At 25.5% G+C, this 16,936-nt stretch overlaps 2 long non-coding RNA genes across 2 annotated transcripts; both read right to left on the reverse strand.

Moving 5' to 3' along the window:
* Window positions 1–723: 723 nt before the first annotated feature.
* LOC136090190 (uncharacterized) lies at window positions 724–6,926 on the reverse strand. Its single transcript, XR_010643235.1, has 2 exons — window positions 6,850–6,926; window positions 724–853 (listed from the first exon to the last, which is right to left on the reverse strand). It is a non-coding gene; the product is annotated as an uncharacterized LOC136090190 (long non-coding RNA).
* Window positions 6,927–8,777: 1,851 nt separating this feature from the next.
* On the reverse strand, window positions 8,778–15,288 carry LOC136089191 (uncharacterized). Its single transcript, XR_010642845.1, has 4 exons — window positions 15,128–15,288; window positions 14,367–14,514; window positions 12,452–12,616; window positions 8,778–8,828 (listed from the first exon to the last, which is right to left on the reverse strand). It is a non-coding gene; the product is annotated as an uncharacterized LOC136089191 (long non-coding RNA).
* Window positions 15,289–16,936: the final 1,648 nt, after the last annotated feature.

A 16,936-nucleotide genomic window follows, 5' to 3' on the forward strand; every position in this document is an offset into this window, starting at 1 on the left:
TTATCTTAAGAAATTAAGATATAAATTCCTTTTAAATATAAAAATTATTTTTTGTCATAATAGTTCTAAAACTTAACTGTTTATTTTGATGTAAATATTTTATTAATAAGATATTTTGTTTATTGTTAGTTCAACAACGTAAAGTTTAAATGACGTTCGTTTAATTTATGAAAATAAATTATGATTACGAATATGTTATCGGTAACTGATAAATAATAAAAAAAACTGTTTAAAAACATTATTAAAAAAAAGTTTACAAAATAAATAAGAAAAAATTTATTAACAGTTAATAAAATAACCAAAAACCAACTGTAAAATTATAAGAAAATAAACAAATATTATTTTATGTTTTATGAAAAAATATTTTTTTCATAATAAAATTTAGTTCATATTTGAAAAAAAATGCAAATAGGAACTTAGATTATATTTGTAACTATAGTGATCTGATATAGTGAGAAAAAAAAACTGTTTGTATGATTTTTAATGCGCTAATAAAATAACTTTAATTACAATGCGGTAATTGAAAAGATGCTAGTGACGCAATATAACTTCAAACAATACAATATATTTGCATAGTTAAGTTACTTAGAAATGCGTTACGCCTTTTCGCTATGCCGCGAAATCTCGTAACAAGGCCTGATATATATATATATATATATATATATATATATATATATATATATATTATTTGTTATATTGAATGAATTGAATGAAATGAGTTACCTTGTTAAACCCCATCCAACAGCAACAGTACACATTAAGAAACTGAGCAAAAGTAGAAGAGTGAAAAGTAATTGGACCTTGCTCCCTGATATGAAGTAGAAGACTGTTTACAGTTGTATATCAAACTTATCTGAAACAAGAGAAAAAATAATTCAAGCTTAAATCTACTCAATCAGTAAAATGATGTTTAAAATAAAAAAATGTATGCTTTATTTCTTTAAGGAAAAGTTTGAATTTTTTTTAAAACATTTAAATAAATTAAAATTCATTTAAAAAAATAATATTGTTTTATTTAAGATAATTTTTTGAATCATCATTATTACTATAACTAAAATGCTAAAGAAATTAAATTAAAAGAATAAATTATTTAACAAAAGCCTCAAAAAGTAAAAACTGTCAGAGCATGCACTATTAGTGAAAAAAATTATTTTGAAGATAAAGTAACTAGAACTCAAAAAGTAAAAATCATTCTCACATTTAAACAAAAAAAGATCAAAATGTCAATAACAGTTTAAAATACATCAATCTGCAAAATGTACAACAATAAGCCATTTGCAGAACGCAGAATGCTTTAAAATAATGAAATCTATCATTAAAAGTTTAATGTCTGAACATGTGTTCAGACATTAAACTTTTAAAAAAGTAGCCATTAAAACTATTTGCCCTTACACCACAGTTTATCCCGTCAGATAAACATCATCGCCATTCATGCTTTACCTTATGATTTACGTCTACTCCATACTGCAGTAAAAAAGGACATTACTACCTAAACATTAATTCAACATAAAAACAATGTAAGCACCTCTTAAACAATGATGAATTTCATCATCATCGCCATCATCACCATTATTATCATCATCTTCCTCATTATCATCATTATTATCATCATCATCATCATCATCATCTCATCATCATTTATTGTTTACTTTGTGCGAGCATGAATTGCTTGCAAAAAGTAAACTTTTACAGTATTAACAGAAGTTCAGAACATTCAAAACCATATCAGTCTGACTATCATGTCATCTGAATGTTTAAAGTAATTACACATTCAACTAAATTTTGGTTTTTGCTAACAATCCTTGAAAAAAACCAAACATTGCATAAGAGATGCTTACATTTGTTTATGTTAAAATCTATGTAGATTAGACTGATGTGGACCCAGTCCAAGTGTGAACCCCAGTGACATTTTGGCTTTGGTTTAAGATATTTTTTTAAACTATTTTTATTTAAGGGATCGTCCATAAGTACATATGCTCAAAGAGGAAGAGGGGGTCTGTAAATGGCGCATATTAGAAGGTGTGGGCAGTAGGTCAATTATAAAAGTATGGAGACACTAAATTTTAAAAAATATCATAAAATGTTGGGTTGGTAGGTTAAAAGCGTAGGTACCTTTAGGGAGGCAGAGGGTACTCAAAAAAGCATATGACAAAATGCGGGGGGAGGGGGGGAGAGGAAAAAAAAAGTGTACGTACTTTATGGATAAACCCTAACCGACAGCTATCTATGTTAAAGATTTATTGGTTACTTAGCGCTAAAATATACTAACAATTTTATTTGCAAAAAAAAAAAAATTTTAGTTAGGTAAAAAAAGTTTTTAAAAGATAGGAGGCTATTTGCAAGCTTTATCAGCTTTTTTCTCTTTGACAAAAGCACCAACTTTTTTTTCCTGGAAAGAGCTTTGAATCCATTATTATGTATTCTTGATAAAAAAGCATCCTAATTGTGTCATCCTAATGTGGACCCGGGTTCACATTAGGAAGATGTCTTTAGACTTAATTAGTCACATTCGTCACGCCATTTGAAGAAAGTTAGTAATGAAGCTGGAGTTGGAAGAGAAGTTGGGGGAATGCCGCACAGTTCTGACTAGTGATTAAGAAGATGAACTTTGTTATGTTATCTTGGAAATATAATCAAAATTGTATGGTTTAACTCTTTTGGATATTAGATGTTTAGTTTATCAATTTTGTGATCAAAAAAAATTAAACAATCAACATGGAAGTTCAGTCAAGGACAATGCTCCACCAAACTCCATTGTTAATGCCAACAATTCAAGATGCATCAATGAATAAGTTTTGGAGAATTGGTTTGATTATTTTCTCAAGATTGTTCAACAAAAAATAAAATCAAGTGTAGTTTGGACATGCTAGCCAGTTTCGAAGATGAGACATGCTAGTCAGATGCATGCATGCTAGCCAGAGACATGCTAGCCAAGATGGAAATGCTAGCCAGTTTCGAAATTTAGTTGTTCTGCAAAGAAAACAAGGGCTGATAACATGATTCTGCTAGTGTTTCCATCATACTGCAGATACAACAGACAGCCACTTGACATTTCATTCTTTAAAATTTTGAATTCGCATTATGATACAATAGAAACATCTTGACTGAAAAATCATCCTGGTTGAGCTGTTTCTCAAGAACATGTTGCTGGTATATTTGCAGAATCTTATTGCATTACTGCAAATATTACCAAAGCAAAGAAAGGTTTTGATGCTGCTGGCATTCATCTGTTTGATAAGTAAAATTTACAGATGCCAATTTTTTAGGAGTTAGTGTTACAGATAATTACATAGTGATGGCGGAAGTCTACTTTAGATAATACAAGATAACACTTCTTTAAGCTAAAGTGATTACCAACTTGCCAAAACAAACAAATGTGGGTGATATTTCACTCTTTTTGGAGCAGAGATCTAATCAAGAACTACAACCAGTCACACATAATGAAACTTTAACTATGCTTTATCGATGCTCTTTATACTAGTCTCTTTATTGTGATGATTTGTTATGTTTTTTAAAAAGTATTTATTTTTGAACTGCATATTTTTTTTATCATTAATACTTTTTTAATATGTAAAATAAACTCAGTAGTTTAACTTGAAAGTTGTTTTAAATCTGTAATTAACTTAAATATAGCTATCTGAGATCTTAGAAAACTAAAATATGCACTGTTTCCTATGTGAGTCCAGGCACCACATTAGGCTGTTGGGGTCTTTAATTTAAACTGGCCTTTTACTTAAACTTTACTTAAATTTTACAAAGTCTTTTACTTTTACTTAAAGGGTCCACATTAATTGCCTTATGTGGACCCTTTAAGTAAAATTTAAAATAAAGGCTGCTAGAATATTAAAAAAATTAATTTAAAATAACATTTATTCGGACATCCGGTGTACATTGTATTAAATAAATGCGCTATTTATGAATTTCAGTTTGATATATATGATATAAAAGTAAATTAGCATAAGGGGTCAACATAGGGGTGGTCTACACTATTTGGCCCGTAAATTTCAAGTTTGTTTAAACAGTCAGAAGCTACTAAAAAACATCCATTGGTTTAAAAATAGTTATCAAATTATCAAATTGTTGAAATTACAAGAACCATGTGATTATTAAATTGTTGAAATTACAAGAATCACATAATCATTAAATTGTTGAAATTACTAGAACCATGTACTTATCAAGTTGTTGAAATTACAAGAACCATGTACTTATCAAGTTGTTGAAATTACAAGAACCATGTGATTATCAAATTGTTGAAATTACAAGAACCATTTGATTATTAGATTGTTGAAATCACAAGAACCATGTGATTATCAAATTGTTGAAATTACAAAAACCATGTGAAAAATATCAACAATTTTTATTTTATCTAGAAGTTGTCAATAGAATTATATCATTGTCAATAAAAATCTTGATAAATCAAATAACAAAAAAAATGATGAAATGAAAACAAAAGGCAATCAGAAGAAACAAAATTGGAATTTGTTGGTTTACTAAAAAAACAAAATGTGTAAATGGGTAAGAATAAAAAGTTAAAAAAAAAGCGAACCTACATAATGTCAGCAAGGTTTATCAATATTTTAACCAATCATAATTTTATACTTTATAATCAAGTATGAATCAATCTTAGGTTGCTTAGTTTATAATCAGGTAAAAATTAATACAAGGTTGCTTAGTTTATAATCAAGCATGAATCAATCCCTAGGTTGCTTAGTTTATAATCAAGCATGAATCAATCCTAGGTTGCTTATTTTAAACTAGGCACAAGTCAATCCTCAATTACTAAGTTTAGCCAAATTATACAATAAAATATTGGTAAGGTAATACAGAGGATCAGATCACACAATAAATCAATTTCTAACTAGTTGAATAAAAACATTGCATACCATGTCACATATACAAAAAACGCTATGTACATAACTTGTGTTTTTTTTTACAAAAACATGGTTGGTTTTTTAATGCAAATTTTGCATAAAATTAGTAATGTTTAAAACATGCTTTGATATGGACCACTGAAATTTATAATGTACCATTAAAAATTAGAAAATGAAGATGAAATTTGTATTGCACCTCTCTATTTATATTTTTTCTTGCTATTATTATTCATTGTAATTTTAATGCATTATCAATTGCAATCTGCTTTTAGTTTAAGTTTATATTTATGTATATTTGCTTTATGTATATAAAAAAAATAAAACACTTTTAAAAAAATAATTTAAAATGTTTGTAACTATAAATTATCAATAAAAAACATTTTCATACAATAATTCAATTCCAACAAAAACCATTTAACAAACTTTTTTTTTAATTATGTGTGTCAAAATAAACAAATATATATAATAAAACATCAATTAATATTGAGAAGGGTAAAAAGTAATCCAAAAAAATTTATTTTTTATCTTTAATTTCATAACTATCCTTTAACAATATAATGGAGCATCATGGTCCATATATTATTGAAGATAAATGGTTATACCATAATTCAGCATGATTTTGTCTTGCTAATGGTTAGGCAAAAAAAAATGCTATTGGAATAAAACTCTTTGCAGTCAGAAAGTCTCAGCTTGGGTATTAAAAGCTTTTATAACGCAAGCTGTTGCTCAGTGATCAAAACAAATTATAATCTCTTTGTGTTAAGTCGCATGTGCAATGCTGTGTATGCCTCACCAAACCAAAAGCAGCACCTTTTTGGAGTTTATGTAAATTTTTTTACAAAAAACGAATAGTTTTTGGGTATATACGAATTATAATTAAATATATAAGTAAATATATACGAATAGATAATTGGGTCGCTTAACAGCCAATGCTTAAATTAACCTAATCTAAAACTCATAAAGCAGGTAGTGCTTTAACACCTTTATTCTGGTATATATAAAATTGCAATGTAAAAATTATGACAGGTCTAATGTTTTATATCCTATTTATATTCAAATCATGGAAATTTCTTGAAGCTTACAGAACATTCTAAGAACTTTTAGAAAAATTTCTCATTACTTTTTAGCCAACCCAATAACTTGTGACGTTAGAATAATAGGGTTCTATCTCCATTTTGAAACATTGAAAGAATTTAACTTCCGGTTTCAAATCATTTTAATGTTTTTCAGTTGTTGTTGTTTATACTATATGCTTTTTTATTTACGTTTTATAATTAGTCTTATATTATTAGTTTCATAATTTTAAAAATTGTTTACAAATTAATTATTAACTACTTTGTTATATTTCTTTGGATAGAGAAAGTTTTCTTCTATCCAAGAGAAATTTATTTTTTGTTTCTTTTTATCTTCTTTTTATTTTCAATACCACCTATATTTAATTAACTGATAAACTTTGTTTTCAAAGTGCTTCATTGACTCTCAATTTCAAAATATTATTCACAAAAAAAATACACTCATCACTATTAGGTAGATCAGGTTTATTTATCTTTTTTTGGCAGTAGTTTTTTATTTACAATGAAATTTTTAATACATGCATTTGAAAATTTCATTGTGCTAACAAAAAAAATCACTAAACAGAGAAATAATGTCTAAAGTAAATTATTTAACTATTAATTTTAACAACAATAAGTCTTATTATTGCTTTATAAAACATATTAGCTGTAATGTAGAGAATTTACTTAAAGAAATGGATTTTCTATCTTTTTATAAGTTCAGAAGTTTCTTAAGCTTTAAACTGTACATCTTTTAATGTTTATTAAGTTTTGAACTGTACATCTTTAATTTGGAACAATCAAACTATTTTGAAAAATTGTTTGGTTTTTAAAAAAATAAAGGAATGAATACCTAAATTTTACTTTATCTAAAACAAAATTAAACATTTTTATAAAACCCTGATAAATGATGTTAAAATTTTTACCTTTTTAACATAAAACATAATTGTTAAACTGAGGACACCAATTACAGGAAGAAGAGGTGCAAAGTAAGAACCAATCCTATAAAAAAAACTTGAAAACTAAAATAAAACAAAATGAGAGTTAAATTTTATATTTAAATGTTTAACTAATTTTGCTTAATTTTTATTTTTAAAAAAGATTTAACCATTAAAGAGATTGTCCATAGACGAGATCAAGAACATTTTGAGGTATCTGGAACTCTTGCATTCCAATTCTTTGACCTATGTTGCAACCACAATCAGCATATCGATATAAATATCTAAACATACACAGAAAATGTTTTATTTATATCGACATAAATATCTAAACATACACAGAAAATGTTTTATTTATATTGACATAAATATCTAAACATACACAAAAAATATTTTATTCATATTTCAACTTTTTTTAAAGTAAAATTCAAAAGAAAAACTTACTTTCTCCCAGTTTCCGTAAATATTGCTCAAAGCAACACTAATGATAAAATCAATAATAATCAAGTTGTACATTTGAGCTCCTATTTCATTCTCCCAACACTAAGTTAAAAATAATTTAAAAAACTTTTAAGGGATTGCAAAAAATAAAAATTACAGAACTAAAATATTGAGAATTATTGTTAAACTTGTTTAATTTAAATCATCATTTATAGCTTGATTGCATTGACAAAAATTTATAGCTTGATTGCATTGACAAAAATTTATAGCTTGATTGCATTGACAAAAATAATATAGAAAGTTTTAAAAAAATTGTCAAAGAGACTAGTTTGTTGTTTTCTAGTGACAAATATTATTAACAAGTAAGCGATCAATGTAAATGTTTTTTTTTACTACTAATTTTATATGTTTTTAGTAAATGGTAACCAATGATAAAAAAAGTAAAAAGTTATTTATCTTTTGTCCATTGTTAGAATATGAAGTATAATACTCTTTTATATTTTGGTGATTATTATTAGGTAAATATTACACTTTTATAAAAATCTTTTTTTGATTAAGTAGCATGATTAGCTCTAGAAAGCATTCCATTAGAAAGCATTCCATTAGAAAGCATTCCATTAGAAAGCATTCCATTAGAAAGCATTCCATTAGAAAGCATTCCATTAGAAAGCATTCCATTAGAAAGCATTCCATTAGAAAGCATTCCATTAAGTTTCCAATAAGCAATAATCAAATATTATGAAAATAAGCAATAATCAAATATTATTGAAAATAAGCAATAATCAAATATTATTGAAAATAAGCAATAATCAAATATTATTGAAATAAAGCGAATTACACATTTGAACAAACACACAAAATAGCAATAAAACATTATTTGATTTAATTAAATATAAATAAAGTGGATACTTACTTGATCAACAATAAAAAATTATTGGTCCAAAATTACGCTCTCTACACTGTATAAAATTGTGAAGAACCAAAATGACAATAAAATGAAAAACAGTTCACAAAAAAATGCTTAGATCATTACTTAGTCAGTAATGATCTAAGGAGTCCTGACAGTGGTTCTCTAAATGTTTCCACTCAATATTAGTTGAGCCAACTTTAAAAAATGAAATGAGGTTATAAGCCACCAGCGTTATTAGACTACTTTACTCTAGATAAAGTAATTATTTACCTTTTGCCCAACATCCGTTGTTTGAATATGAAGTATATAGAGTAATTATTAACACAGCAACAGATGCTAATTTTAATAAAAACCGCTCTGCAAAAAAAAAAATTTTAATAATTATAATAAAACTCCTCTGTAATATATATCTTTGTATATGACAAAAAAATCAAATTAAAAAAATTAACCTCCAAAGTGACATTGCAAGCTCTATTCGAGGACTCCATTGCTCAAAAGATGCAAGAAACATCAAACAAAAGCGGAAGAATGATGTTTAAGATGCTGATTGTTAATGCAAAGATGCCCATCTTTTGATAATAATAGTAACAAAAGAATTACCTGTCGCATTTAAATTCTAAAGTAAAGAAAGCCTTAGTTAAGGATGTATGTACTCAAGTCCAGCATCCACTTACTTCAGTACCACTTCAGCATCCACTTCAGTATGACTAGTGATCATGTAGTGAAGAAAGCAAAAACTTTATTTTCTACTTAACTCACAATTAAGAAATGTTTGATCATCATTTTAAACAAAAAACTTTATTTTCTACTTAACTCACAATTAAGAAATGTTTGATCATCATTTTAAACAAAAAACTTTATTTTCTACTTAACTCACAATTAAGAAATGTTTGATCATCATTTTAAACAAAAAATTCAAGCCATAATTACTTGAATACAAATTTTGTTAAAATATTTAATACCAGGACATATGTTAGAGATGGTTTTAATTAAAGCATGTGAAATGTGAAAAAAATTATAATCAATTAAAAATTTAGAAACTTAAACAATGTTACTATTTAATTAAATTGTTTAAATTTTACTGCAAACAAACAACACATGCTTTGTTATGCTTTTTGTCACTGGAATTTTATTAAAAGTTTAGTGAATTCAAATTCATGTTTGTCACCATCAACCTTAATATTCAATATTTTTGTGAAAAGTTTTATAGTTTTCAAGCCAGCTGATTGGCAAATACTTTGAAAAACCTTTGAAATTATAATTGTCTCATTACAAAGACTAATCAATAAACTAATTCATTGTAAATCCATCCAATAATTTGATTGATACTAGTCTTTGAAAACAAATCATTCCAATTAATTAATTGATAAATTAGTTCTAATAACGATAATCAATTTGTAAACCAGTCCAACATATAGTTCTTGCTGTTTTATTCAAAACAGTACAATAATATTCTTTAAAGATTTGATATTTTTAATGACAGGAATAAGAAACTTGTTTTAATATAATTTAAGTACGTTGAATTTTTATTTAATATAATTTAAGTACGTTGACTTTTTATTACACATCGCTTTTAATTAATGTTTACTTTAACGCTCCTGCTCATTCGTGTGCGTTTGACACAGAGTCATATTTACTGTAAATTGTAATTATAAATACAAAAGCAAAGTTGTATTTACAATTGTACTTATCTAAAAGCAATTATTGTTTTACTATTAAACACCATGTTTTTATAATTGTTTAAACAAAACAAACTTTGTTACTGGAAACCATTTGATTTTAATAAAAAGCCAGTTGTTCTTCCAAAAACCCAGTTGTAACAAATTTTCTGATAAATTTTAAATAACTTTGTTTTTTAAAGTTGATTAACATGCATTACAAGGTAAATCATTGAACAAATATTACACAAATAAGGTTGTATTTGTAAGTGTTTCTGATTTATATATCTATCTTAATTTATATATTCAAGGTTTTTTATGTGTCAAATGATGCAATAATGTGTGTTATTTGTTATGTGTTTATATGTGTTAAGGTTATATGGGTTTATATTTTGTAAGTGTTTATGGGTCATAAATCTATGAATATATGTTATATATGAAGTGTTTCTATGTGTGTAATGTGCTTTTGCACAAGTAAGGTTGTATTTGTAAATTTTCCTTATATATATATATATATATATATATATATATATATATATATATATATATATATATATATATATATATATATATATATATATATATATATATATATATATATATATATATATATTTATATATATATATTTATATATATATTTATATATTTAAGTATTTTTATGTGTCATGATTGTTTAATGTGTATTATTTATGTGTATATATGTGTTAAAGTTATATAGGTTTATATTTTGCAAGTGTTTATGTGTTTAAATCTGGTAAATTTAAAGTGTTGATACGCCTCTTATGTGTTATAATATTACGTGTTTATATTTGTATGTAGTTATTATGTTGTTTCTGTGGTTTCAAAGTGTTGTGACTTGGCTTAGTTTACAGCAAGAGTGTTGCCCTTGCTAGCCAAGTGTTATACTATACATTATAAAACCTGTTTGTAGTTAATGTAATCATTAAATGTGTAGCTTTTAATTAGATAACACATTTTAATAAATATTTCTCATAGGCAGTTGTTCCAACAACATCAACAAATGCTGCCCCAAATCAGTAACAGGAGCAACATCTGCTAAAGTAAATAAATGATTTGTAGTTTTTATAGGTTATTTTAGAACAATTTTTAGAACAATTGTTTGATCACTCACCATTACACTTTTAGATCAGATGTTTTTGTTTTAAATATGTTTAACCTAAAGTAATAGTTTTTTTTTTAGTTAGTATACAAAATGTTATAAAATTTGATAAAGTTGGTGTTAATCTCAAAAAGCCTTGGCTTTGATAACCAAACTTATCTAGCACATTATAGAACCAAATCATTTGATAATTTGTCTTTTAAATTTAAAAAAACATACATTGCAAGGTATCTCATTGAATGAATATTACACAAATAATGTTGTATTTTAAATGTTTAATTTGTAATAGTTTTTGTAGTAAGTATAATAATAATTATTTATTACTAAAATCGGTTAAAAGCAGATTGGAAAATTTTATTAAAAGTATTAAAATAAAGAGGCCAAACTAAGAACAAGTTCAGATATAGTTGGGTGTGGCTAAAAAAGTCTCTGAGAAGTATTGTACAAGTCCTTGCAGCTTTTTGTGAAATATAAATTTTTGTATTTTTTTTTTTTGTTACTAAAGTGTATCAATATTTTAATTTATCTCAAAAAATATGTTTTGTTTCCTACGCAAATGGTATAGTTTTTTTCTTTAATTTATTATTTCCTATAGATATATCTGGCTATTTTTACTTTATTATTTATATATCCCTTCTATTTCTATTGAAACCATTTATACATTTATCATCTTGGTGATTACAATCCTGATGGTTTCCATTACATACTTTTTTAGTGTCAATTTTGTCACAAACAACAGCTATAATCATTTAAAAATGGCTTAATTAAAAGAGTTCGTTACAGTAAAGTTCCTATAAGATATATCAACCAGAGAGAGCTAACATACTTGACATAACTAGATTTCGTGACCCGTTTCTGTTTCCTCTTTTGCTTTTTAAATAAATATAATCTTAGTGAGAAAGTTATATTTTACAATAGCCTCAAGTATTTCTTTCTCGATGTTTTAGGGTTCTCAATATCTATATTGGTACAAAAGATATGTCATCAAAAATTTAAACTGTCCTTGGGGACCCATTGTTCTACAAATTGTTCCACAGTTATTTTCTGAATTCATCGTAACACTGTAACATTTCAAAAAAATGCTGATATAGCTCAACTAGTAATTAACATATTTTAAAGACAGCAAAGTAAAAATTTTAGTCATAATAATATCAATAATAACATATAGGGCTGTTATTTGCAATTCAATACCCAGTTTTGGCATCTCGATTAAATAAATATTTTAAATGAACAATGTTTCAAAAATGTCTTTAATTGTAAAAAGGTTTGGAAACTTTAATAATATTTTTAACTTGAACACTCTGGAAATAACAATTGATATTTGAAAAATTTGTAAATAATTTTACCTAATAATTAGTAAATAGTTTTACTAACAGTAAATTTTTAAACTTTTCAAGTACATTTGGTATTACTTACTCATTGCATATTTACTAAATAAAAATTAAAAATATAGTTGTTACCATGTTTTGTGAAACTTCTACAGATTTAATGATGACATATATTGATCCAGCTAACATTAGCATAACAAGTAATGAAACAAGTGATCTCATACAGTAAATTTTTATTATATCCCAACGTGTTCGATTTTTCATTAACTCCAACCGTTTTTCTTCAGCTAATTCTGCCTGAAAACAATAAGAATAATTTTATAAACAAAGCTAGAGAAATGACTAATTAAAAAAGAAAAATTAGCTTGTATGCCATTTTCGTTTTACATTTTACCCTGATTGGTTGCTTTTATGTTTGCTTTTTAATATTAAATTAAATTATTGTAATATGTGTTGTGCACAAGGTATCACTTATAATCATGCATAATGCATTGCAAATTATCCAAACTAAAATAGATTTTTGAACTTCAGAAACCATTAACAAGCATAACAAGAAAGTTTATAGAATGAAAAAACCTTTAATAAAAAAAAAAAACAATAAAAAAAGATGATGTTATTTTATAAATATTTTAGTGTACACATGCAAAAATATTTTTAAATGATGTAAATGTGTAAAAAAACAAAACTTTTAACTTTGTTATTTTTTTTATGTAATAAAAACCAAATATTTTTAAATGATGTAAATATGTAAAAAACAAAATTTTTACTTTTTTTTTTGTGTAATGCACATTTTAATCATTTTAATTATTATTTTACTGAAAAACTTAAAACATGTACTGTAGTTAGAAAAACTTAAAACATGTACCTCATCTTTTAGATAATGAATGGTACTCTGTGTTCTAGGCACCATTTGAAAAGTATTTTAAGTATATTTGTACAGACGTTTGTAATGCAATAATAATACAATTTTAATGCTAATTTTTAAAAAAAAAGACTTAAATGGAGCCCAACATACAAAACTATTTAAGTAATGATGAAGTAACTTGGGTGTAAACTAACCAATGCCACCTGACACTCAATAGCATCAAATGTTAGTGATCAACATTTGATGCTATTGAGTGTGGCATTACACTTTCTGCTCTTAATGTGTAATTTTTTATACTTTTTTGGTTAAATAAACTTTCCATATACATAATTATGAAAAACAAATGAAAAAAAAAAAATTTATTCTGTCAGAATCTGCAAAAACTTTCTATGCATGTAGAATTTTTCTTATTTGTCTAAAGGTGTAAAAAAAAAAAAAAAAAATATATATATATATATATATATATATATATATATATATATATATATATATATATATATATATATGTATGTATATATTGAATTGGCTTGTAAAAAGTTTTTTGGAAACAAAAACAATAATAGTAAGCAAACTCTTATAAACAAAATTAAACTGTGTGCAAACTTCTATATTACAAAAATTTCAAGTCATTTATTCTAATATTTTAACAGATTCACCTTTTATACAATGAGTTGAATATTGTGAATAAAACTTTTAGGATAGTTTATGAAAAGATTTTTGGTTTGATTAAACACTCTGCGAGGAAAACATTTGATCTTTTTCATATTATTCATTAACTAAATATACAAGTGCTGCCTTATAATATTTATCCTTAACTGTTTCAGTTATTTGATAAAATTACAAAAACATTTTTTAATTTGTATTTTCAAAAAACTCTTTGAAAATCGAAAACAAAAAATAAAACAAGAATTCAAATATGTTTTTCATTAAGGTAAATAAGCTTATTTTAAAAATACGCATAAAAACCTATTGGGTATAAATCTACTGCTTTTAATGCTAAAAAATCACCACAAAGAGGTTAGATTTAGTTTATGAATGTCATAAAGTTAAATATTTCACCATGAATGATGAACAAATCAGTACTTGTTTATAACATATATATAATAACATATTCATAAAAAAATCTAAAAGTAAAATATGCAAATTAAACAAAACTTGTATTTATATTAATGAAATAAATACCTCAAAATCATTGTAATGCAATGGTTTTTAAGAGTAACAGCTTTTTCATTTGTTATACAATAGTCCCAGCCAGCAAATACTTTGTTACAGTAAGAATAAAAATAAGCCCCCACTTTCTATAACACTCTCTGTGAATCCTTGAGACAGGCTGAATATAACAAATATATCAATACTTTATATTCTGTTGATATACTAATACAAGTAAAACAAAAATTAAAAATAAAAGTGATTTATGCAACATAAAAGCAAATTTTATCTCTAAATAGTTCCCTTTCTCAACATAGTTTTTAGTTTTCTAAATCTTTATTAGTAAATTTAATCACAACAAAACCATCCTTAAATTGTTTAGTGAACCACTATATATTTTATGATTGCTTTTAAACAATACAAAACCAACCATTTTTAAGTTGTCTAGCAAATAACTATATCTCCTATGATTGCTTTAAACAGTACCAAGTTAACAAGGTTCCCACTATGAAAACAGAAAAAACTTTTTTAAGGTTTTTTGTTTACCTTTTAGCACTAAAACATAAAAGCTTACAGATTGATATAAGCATTGGATGACAAATAAGTTAATTCTCCTTCTAAAAAACTCTTGGTTGTAAGTATACTATCAGAATTTCTTATGCATTTTTTTAAAAGCATAACTGTATATAATTATAAAATTTTATTTTCTAGTAGAAAAAAAATAATTATTTTAAATTTAGGATAATAAAATTTAAAAATAAAAAAATTCTTATGTTAAAATAAATTATATTTACTTTTTTACCATCATTAACAGACTAAGAAGAATGTAAGATCCACCAACCAAAATATATGCAAAAGGAATATCATATGAATGTCCACTTTTACTGTAAACCACTTGATCTCCATAATTACTGTAGAACATTAGTGTTGTGTTTATGAACCCCTGTTAAAAGATTTTACATATTTTTAGCACATAAAATATAAATATGCAAAGTGGTGTTAATTTACATGTTACACTGATGTAGTGATGATGCCATTATAAAAAAACTCAGTCTTGTTCTGCAAAACAACTTAATATTCGCAAGGGCATCAATTATCAAAACTTGTTTTAAACTTTCCATAATATCTTTTTCATTAAGAAATTGATAATACAAAAATCAAAAAAGTTAAACAAGGTATAAGTTACACAATTGTCAACAATTGACGCTAAACTTAAAAAAAAGAAAAAATACAATTTCAGTACACCACTTTAATATAAACTTTCTATAAATAAATATTTTTAAATACGTTGGTTTTATAATCACAACGCAGTGGTAAGTAGCTAAAGGACAAGTCAACCAAACACCGCAATTATAAAACTTGTCATTAGTAAGTTTTCACTTAAGCTACAGTAACTCACTAAAGAATGTTTAACAAAAAAAAAAAACTTTATAAAATATTTATTCATATGTAATTTCTTACATATAGTGGATCCTTAATGGGCTGAGTATGCTTATAGATACAGAAAAAATATAAATATCTAAATAGAACACAAGAATATACACTGAATGTATAAAATCTGGTATAAAATCCAGTGGCGAAATAAATTGTTGTTGGATCAATGTCATTTTTCTAGAGATTCATTCAATGGTGCTAAAAAATTTAGTAAACATAACAGCAAAGTTGATGTAAAGTTCAGCAAAAACTTTTTTGGACCAAATGAGACTAGAACTAATACTATTATACTAACAACCACAAATACTGATTATTTCTTTGCACAAATACATCTCCGAGACATTTAGTATTTTTCCACACTTCTAACTGCATGACAGTTTAATTTTATTTTATTTTTTTACCATTTCTAGTACCACATTCATTTTAGATTACCACCATGCAACAGAATTTCAGTTCCAGGTTTGTGTTTGAGCAGTTTCCCATTAAGTCATACAGAAGAGATTTATCCATGCATAAGTGTTTTATCCATCATGGATTTTTTTGAGGTATGACTGTCTTGCCTAACAGTTTGTTACATTGATCTCATACACAATTTATCCCCTCCATAACACTCCTTTGTGAGTTGGTAATCTATTATCTAGAGATTCTCCATGCACAGGTCTCAAATTCATTGTGAGCTCTTTGATATACAACCAGCTGATAAATGTCCATCATTTTCCACAAAAAATGATAGAAGTTCTGTAACAGGGTCATGAAAAAGAGTAATTGGCATAGAGAATGCTATCTAGCATGACATAAATTAATAAGATGTCTATCAAATTATATTTGCAACAAAGTTATTATTGACTATTTGATTTTTGCAACATTCAAGCTAGTAATGTAAGATATTGAAGTTTCAAATACAAAAAAACTTGCTTTCAAACTAGAAAACTAGAAAAGAAAATAAAGATATGAAAATAGAAAAGAGTAAATTTGTTTAAAAACAATATCAAAAAACAATTCACAAAAAAATGTGAATAAAATTTATGTGACAAACAAATCTCTCTTGAAATCATAATTCCAAAAGAAATATTTTTATGTAGTATTGGAACTTAATAGTCCGTTTTAGCATTGCACAAAACATATTTCTAAAACATTCATCTTTCTTTCTCTGTAACTGCCAAAAAATG

The sequence above is a fragment of the Hydra vulgaris genome, chromosome 13 (genome assembly GCF_038396675.1).
Source record: "Hydra vulgaris chromosome 13, alternate assembly HydraT2T_AEP".
Lineage (NCBI taxonomy): Eukaryota > Metazoa > Cnidaria > Hydrozoa > Anthoathecata > Hydridae > Hydra > Hydra vulgaris.